Below are 7,869 nucleotides of genomic sequence, written 5' to 3' on the forward strand. Positions count from 1 at the left end.
ACTTTATAGACTCTTAGAACTAACTAAAATAGTGTTAGCTTTTATTTTCCTACAGGGAATATATGTTAAGAAGAATCTTTTACCATAATAGTTAGGTCTTTTCACATAAACATCTCAATAAGATATGTATTATAAATATAAATACACACAAATGCATATTCTCCTCTCTTTAATGATTCTGAACTCGGCTCAAGGGGGCAGACAAAGTGGTAAGAGGACAGAAGCTAGAAAAAAGACAAAAAGACATTAAATAAAAATATTAGAGCTCAAGAAATGTAAATAACATACAAATAGAAGTATTTATTACATTTAATGACAAAAATACTCCAAAGGTAAACCAGGTGGTAAGCTCATAAAAAGAGATAGAAAAAGTGAAGATAGTAAAGATATATAAACCTTGTAAGAAGTTAATAAAAATTGTCCTCAAAAGGCAGAATACAGACAGGTCCATACCTGGAGAAAATGGGAAGGAGCCAGAAAAGAAAAAGAAGTTGAAGATACAAGAAAGGAGAGAGATAATTAAGAGTGGGGTCTCTAAAAAGGCAGAAGAGAGAGTGAGACAAAGCACTGATGAAGTTAGTTCAACTATTGTAATAAGAAGGAAAAGTGGATTGGTGTATATTCAACTATGTAAGTAGTTTTGGTGAAAAGAAACTGAGAGATTTCTTAAATAAAGCCTTTTTTCCCCCTATATAGTAAGAGGCAAGATTTTCTGCCAAGACTGATATAAAAAAGGGGAATATTAGAGGTTTGAAATGACCTCCATGAAGAGTAGGAAAGAGCTAACTAAGGGAATATTTTAAAACTCACAGCCAGGATTGAGAATGTAGATTAGATTTTTGCTTATAAATCTATAGTAGTGGCAGTATTCAAGGTCATATGATTTTCAACACCTTGGAGTAATTATCTGGAGATGGAGCCTGAGGAAATGGAGAGTCAGATTCCATAAAAATGTGGTTGAGTGATGACTTCCAATTCAAATTTGAGAGGAAAATAGATATGCAGAGGCTAATTTAAAGCTAATGAAGCTTAAGCTTCAGGACCCTTCCCTTGTACAGGCTACTTCCAATGCCTTGCAAGGAACCCTAGCAATTTTGTATTTGTGACTTATAATTTTATGCTTTTTTTCTTTAAAAGAGCCCTGAAAAAGCCATAAAACTTCCAAAATCTGAATGTGGCTTCAGAAGATGAAAACAGTAGAAATGCCATCAGGTAGGAAAAAAGTAAGAGAGTCTATGAATTGGTTTTTCTGATGAGAATAAAAGAGAAAATTTTGGGTCTGAAAACAAAAGAGAGTGGGAGGAACAGAAGTTTGTGTTTTGGAAGAGTGATGAATGAAATCACTCTTCCCAAAACACAAAAATCAAGGCAAACTTGATATTTGCACTTCCTGTTCTGTTTTCCTTTCTTTTTTGAAGGTTTATCATACCAAATACATATATTGAATTTATTTTTGTAGTTTATCAAATAAGTCAATAAATGCTTTATTGAGAATACTTGGTGATTCCTATATAAAAACCCAACTGAGAAACGTTTTTATGGATTTACTTCCAGGAAGATATTTATATCCATTAAAAGCCAGGATGTTTACTCCTTTACAGTAATAAAAGTGATGAACTTTTGTGTTTCCATTTTTGGACCTAAAATTTAAAGCTAAACACAAAGTTCAATGAAAGAAATAATCTTAGAACATAAATATGCATTGTTCCTATTTTCTCAATTCTTTATTTTTCAGCACTTATAAATTACTTTCACGGGGGGACTTACATCATTATTAGACAAATGAATAGGTTATAAATGAACACATAAAGGAACATAGTTAATTGTTCATAAGAAATTGTTATATCCTTATCATCTGTGTAAATGAATTATGTGGTTTCCAAAATTTAAGTTAAATTTTACGAAGTTAAACAATTACTTCAATAAATGTAAATATTTTTGACAGCTAAACAAAATGATTAGTATTTTATAGCATTTCAGAGACAAGTACCCTAGTTAGCAACACTATTTAATTGCTATTAATGGATATATAATATGTATCATTAGTGCTCCTGTTTTGACTTCTTGGCTCGCAAAGTGAGATGCACATTTCAGTTAAGCCATTGCTTCATAGATTAATATTAGTAAGAAGCCCTTGCAAGAGAAAAGAGATTGGGACATAATTCATGAGACTTATTCTTCACTTTCCATTTACTCTTCTTCTGAGAATCAATTTAACGAATCAATTTATCACTCAGTGACATACATTTAAACCTTGACTCAGAACTTTAATTCATTGTTCTCTCTGTTTTGTTCAACTTTAGAAGTATAAAGAGATTGCTCGATGACAATTCTCCTATCTATTTTAAATACTACATATAACAAAAATTTCAAAAAAATTTAAACTAGGGCAAAATCTTATTGTATATAATTGAATATGAATGCTGAATATATAAAGTTTTCAAATGAGAAGTGATTGGATTCAATGTTTCAAAGTGAAAATTCATCCCTAATTGTTTTTCAATATATTATTTATATCAGAAATATTTTCCCTATGAGAGAATATTATGCAAACAAAATATTTCCTATATTAGATTTTGGAAGCTAGCAGACTTAGACATATCGAATTCTAGGTCGAGCATTTAGAATACGAAATGAGACATTCAAGACATTTTCAAATTCAATTCAACTGTAGTTTTGGCCTAGCAAGTGTTCTATGGATGCTCTTTAATAGTCTGCCTGTTGAAATCCAAGAAATATTTCTTAAATAGAGTCTATTTAAAATTAGCAATTATAAATATACAGTCAATCCTCATCCACAGATTTCATAGTTTTGAATTTGTCTGCTTGCCAAAGTTCATTTATAATCTCCAAATCAATACTCACAGGACTTTGGCAGTTGTTCGGGGACATGTGCAGAGCAACAATACATACTTCCCCAGCTGAGGTCGTACAAGGCAAAAATCTGTTTTCTTTTTCCAGCTCTCATACTGTAAACAAGTGTCCTTTTCTCAATCTATTTAGTGTCATGTTTTTCACATTTTTGTACTTTTTGTTGGTAATTTCACTCTTTAAAATAACCCTTAAGTGTAGTGCTGAAGTGCTGTCTAGTGTTTCTAAGCACGGGAAGGCTGTTACGTTCCTTACAGAGAAAGTGCGAGTGTTGGATAAGCTTTGTTCAGGAATGAGTTGTAGTGCTTGGGTTCAATGTTAAAGATCAAAAGTATATACTAAATAAGATGTGTTCAAACAGAAACACATATAAAACAAGGTTATTATTATCATTGATCAGTTGATAAACACATTGTGACCAGAGGCTCACAGAAACTTAACCTTGTATTTTCTCTAGGAGCCAAAGATTCACTAATTCTATGTTCACATCTACTTTGTAGAATGTAACAAATAATGAGAATCAACTATATAACTATATAACTACAGGAACCAAATTCTGCTGAGTAAATATACACTTATTCACTTTTATATCATTTTTTGGTCTGTAAGGCATCTACAACTTGATTTTTATCCCTTATGTTAAAGGTTTAAGTTATGTTCTAAGCATGGTGAAGAATTCTGTTGGTGTATACTGGTATGCTCTTTCAGAAATGCAAAAGTAATCATATTTTCTCTCATTTAAAAAATGTCCCATGACCTTCCATGGCTTAAAAGATGAAGTGCTATTTCCTCGGCATGGCATAAAAAGCCCCATCATGGTCTAATACTTTCCTTAAGCTCTTAAGCAGCTCTCTCATCCATTCCCCTTTTTATGGCTTCCACACTGTATTTCACATGCTGTCCTCACTGCCTGTAAATGTTCTACCTGATTCTTACTCAATTGTTGAATCGCTAAAATTCATGAAAATTCTTACTCCAGTGTTTTCCTGAGGACAACTTCCCAAAGTTGCCAAAGCAGAGGTTACCACCTCCTCTTTTGTGCTTCCATAGCATTTCATAGTTTCCTTTTTTGTACTTGTCTTCCTCATTGCACTGCGAGCCACTGTACTATGGTGGAGTCGCAGGTTAGACATATGAAATTCTAGGTCGAGCATTTAGAACACGAAATAAGACATTTAAGACATTTTCAAATTCAATCGTCACAAAACAACAGCAACAAAAATGTATGCATTCATTTTAAGACCATAGCACCTTAACATTCACCAGAATAGAATAATTTCCTGAGGAGATGTTAATCAGGTCTTGGCCACTCAGTATTCGACCCCTTTACAAGAGCTCTATGGTATCCTTGTGGAGAATTATTCTTCCACTACTCGGTGTGGAGCTTGGCAGGAGGGGCATTACCACTGTGTGCCTCCTATCACAGACACCAATTGAAAATAAAATTCTGAATTATTCCTCATGAGATAAGGACATTAAGACAGAATCAAATAATTGCAGAAACATCAGTATCAGTGTTGAGGCAGCACTAGCAGGAGTATTAGGAACAGCCTCTGTTGTGGTAGCTAAATGATGGATAAAGATGTTAGGCTTGTATGGCCAGAATAAATTCAACAGGATTTGATATGCATCTAAAAGGATAACTGAGAAATTGATTCTTATAAAGTGATTATAGTCATGAGTACAGTTTGATGGTAACGACCGTTGCAAAGTAAATAATCTCAGCAATTCATAATAAAAACTAAGACTTAAAAGAAAGTCTGAAAGATGTAATAGATATAGGGTTTATTCCATTCTTTGGAAATATAAAAAACCTGAATTTTAGGGAAGTAACATAGTTTGCTCAAGGTCACATGATCACCAGAAAGGTGAGGCTACAAACCAGGTTTTTGTGCTTTAATTTAGTACTATATTTTATGATGCCATGATGAAAGCCAATAAATTTTTACCCATTTTTATTTTCAACATGACTTAAGAGTCTTTACTTTTTTATTTCCCTACTTAAAAAGAATCCATTATCACATGTCAGCACTTTTTAAAACAAAGAAGATAATAAGAGTTTTGTAGATGTCATATATGAATATCATCATTAAAGACAATAAAATTCTAGTTTTAATATTTAAGTAAGAAGTACAAAATGTGTAGTATTAAAATTAGATATCAAATTAGACCAATATTGAAATTAGACCTCAATTCTAGCTATGAATTGAAAACTTAAATAATATATTGTCCTATATATTGCTTTTATATATTAACTCATTTTGTGGATTTTTTCCAAATATCTCTATTTTCTGTACATTAGGGGGTTTTAAAAGAAACATTTGGTCAGTTTATAACAATCACATAGTATCAACTTGATAGCCAACTCTTCCAAATAAAACTTAATTCATGACATTTATTTGGGGCCAAAATTTTGAAACAAGTTATGTAAGTTTAAAATTTATGAGGCAGTAAAATATACTGCTTTTTTTTGTTTAACCCAGTCTGGATTTAGTGGCAACATTTTCTCAATATCTATATATTATCTAGCACTCTTGATCCGTTAAAAGGATTTTGACAGAGTCTTTTTTTTTTTTTCCCTCCCAAACCACTATCACAAGGGGAAATTAAAATTCCCTGACAGTGGTGTCATTACCAAGCTTTCTGCGTCTCTCATGCACAGGTACATTCGACCAGCAGTGCAGTTCTAGTAGGCAGCCATAGAGCAGCTTACCAAATGGCCTTCTTATGAAATATTTTTTCTGGAATTTGAGTAGGTAATTTCTGTCTTTAAATTCTTTCTGTTTGTTTTCATTTACAACAAAGTTTGAAATATTTTACATCATAAGAAGTCACAAGTGTGAAAGATTCAGTTATAGCAAAATAGGAAAAAATATTTAATTTTTTTCATTGGTCTGATTGCCTGGAGGACAAAGGCCAGTTTGATTTCAGGGGAAGTTATAAGTATATGAATATTTAGTTCTTCAAACAAATTGTGACTTAAAGGTACAGATGCCACTGTGTAAACCTCTGCTGAATGGAAAGAACTTTTAAAGCTATCGTTTAATAATCAATTTCTATAGGAAAAATTAAAGCTGACTAGGCAATTATGAAATGAGCAAAGGTGAAACTAGATGCCATGAACTATTATCAAAATAGGAGTATGATGTCACAGAACCAAATAATTCATAATACTATGCATTTTACATACCGTAGGATTGTTTCAGAAGCGCATCTATCTGTCTCTGAAAAAAAAGATTTCTCCTAAATAAAAGAATTACAAAGAAAAGTGTTTGGCAAACCATGAGTCAGTCAGAAAAACTTTTTCTCTTGGCTAGTACTTTGCTCTATTTACCCATTTTTGTTTGTTTCTAAACAGCAGATAAACATGTACTCCCCTTTTCTATAAGCTAGGATGCTTTTTGCTGCAGAAATAGAAACTTTAAGTCAATCGGTTTAAACAGTAAAGAAATCTATTGTCTCTTTTAACAAGACTAACAGAGGGAGAAGTGGCTCCGGAGACGTTTATTTAGCAGCTTAGCGATGTCATCAAAGAATCAGGTATACATTTCTCTAGACTCAGCGACATTCCAGCAAGCCTGGGATTGGTCTGGGTTGTTTTTCTGAAATAAAAATTATACCTTCATGGCACTGAACTCTGCTCAATATATGAAACACACTGATTAATAGCGTAGATTTGTAACCATGAGTCTGAAGAGTTTCAGGCAATGTGTACAGCTTGTTAGCATCATTTATAGTGAACAGTGAGATTGATGATATGCACCTGGTCTTGAGACTGACGATGTGCCCAGAGACTCCCAGAGGACTCCCCAGTCAGACTAGTCATGAAGCAAAAATATGCTTAGGTGATTAGCAGAGTATAAGAAACCCTGGTTGAGTCTCTATTCTGGTCATCCTAGCTCTGAGAAGGTTCCATATACATGTCTGGTGGCTCCTGATCCAAGATAGGAAGCAGGTCTTTACAGAGGGGGAACTGGAGTGTGAACCTGGTATCTCCTGATCCCTTGCTTTGAGAGAGCCTTTGCCTGTGATTCATATCCTGTCTTTGATACTGTTGCTCTACTGTATCATGTTTCTGACATAAAATGTACATTTGTAAGCATTGTCATTCAGGTCTTGTGAGTCAGGGCCTAGACTAGAATCGTGCAAGTGCAGAGCATGTACCTGCTAAAATTTTCCGCGTGAGAGGCCTCACTCACCTCACTCCAGCTTTGGTCTTGTTATGAGTCTTCTTAGCATTAGTGAAGTCTACTTCATCCTCAAGCCAGTTTACTATTGTCACAGATGCCTACCAGGGGCAATGGAGGCTCTATGTTTTCTTGTTCACATTCAGCAGGAGAGGAAAATTTGACTCTAACAGTGAACTATCAATCTTTCCCTAATTCCCTTAATCTAGACATTTCACTGACTACTAAGAGAATGTCAGGCCTTAGTTTACTAATCAGGATGACTCTGTAGAGCTGACATTAGGGTGGCTGGCTGGAGAGAAAAAATATTAAAACAATTCTGTAAAGAAGGAGAAGAAGCAGAGATTTGTTGTAGCTTGAGCAGCCAACAGTGTCCATTATGCCTTCTTACTGGCAGAAACATCAACTTAAAAGGACGTAAGTGCAGCTTTTGGGTCAAATGCCAAAGACTTCCATCTAAAATTAATATCCTCCCACTTTTCATTTTTATGACTCAACTTACAGGCTTAACTAAATAGTTAAAAGTTTTCCTAAAAAAAACCTTTCTACATTAATGGCTAATATACGTCATTTATGTAATAAAAGATCAATATAAAAATATAGTAGCTAATAACATAGTCTAAAGCAAAGAACTTAAATTAATGGCACCGGTGCTCACTAAGATGACAGGAGTTATCATTTTTCTTCCATTGATTTCCATAAAACAGAGTAAATCTGATAATGAAATATTACTGATAATTTTTTGCCATTGCCATGCTATTTTACATGATTTTTAAAACATAATTTAAAAAGTGCATCTAAAGGTTTATTA

Source organism: Propithecus coquereli, unplaced genomic scaffold (assembly GCF_000956105.1).
Source record: "Propithecus coquereli isolate 6110/MARCELLA unplaced genomic scaffold, Pcoq_1.0 Scaffold82, whole genome shotgun sequence".
In the NCBI taxonomy this organism is placed as follows: Eukaryota; Metazoa; Chordata; class Mammalia; order Primates; family Indriidae; genus Propithecus; species Propithecus coquereli.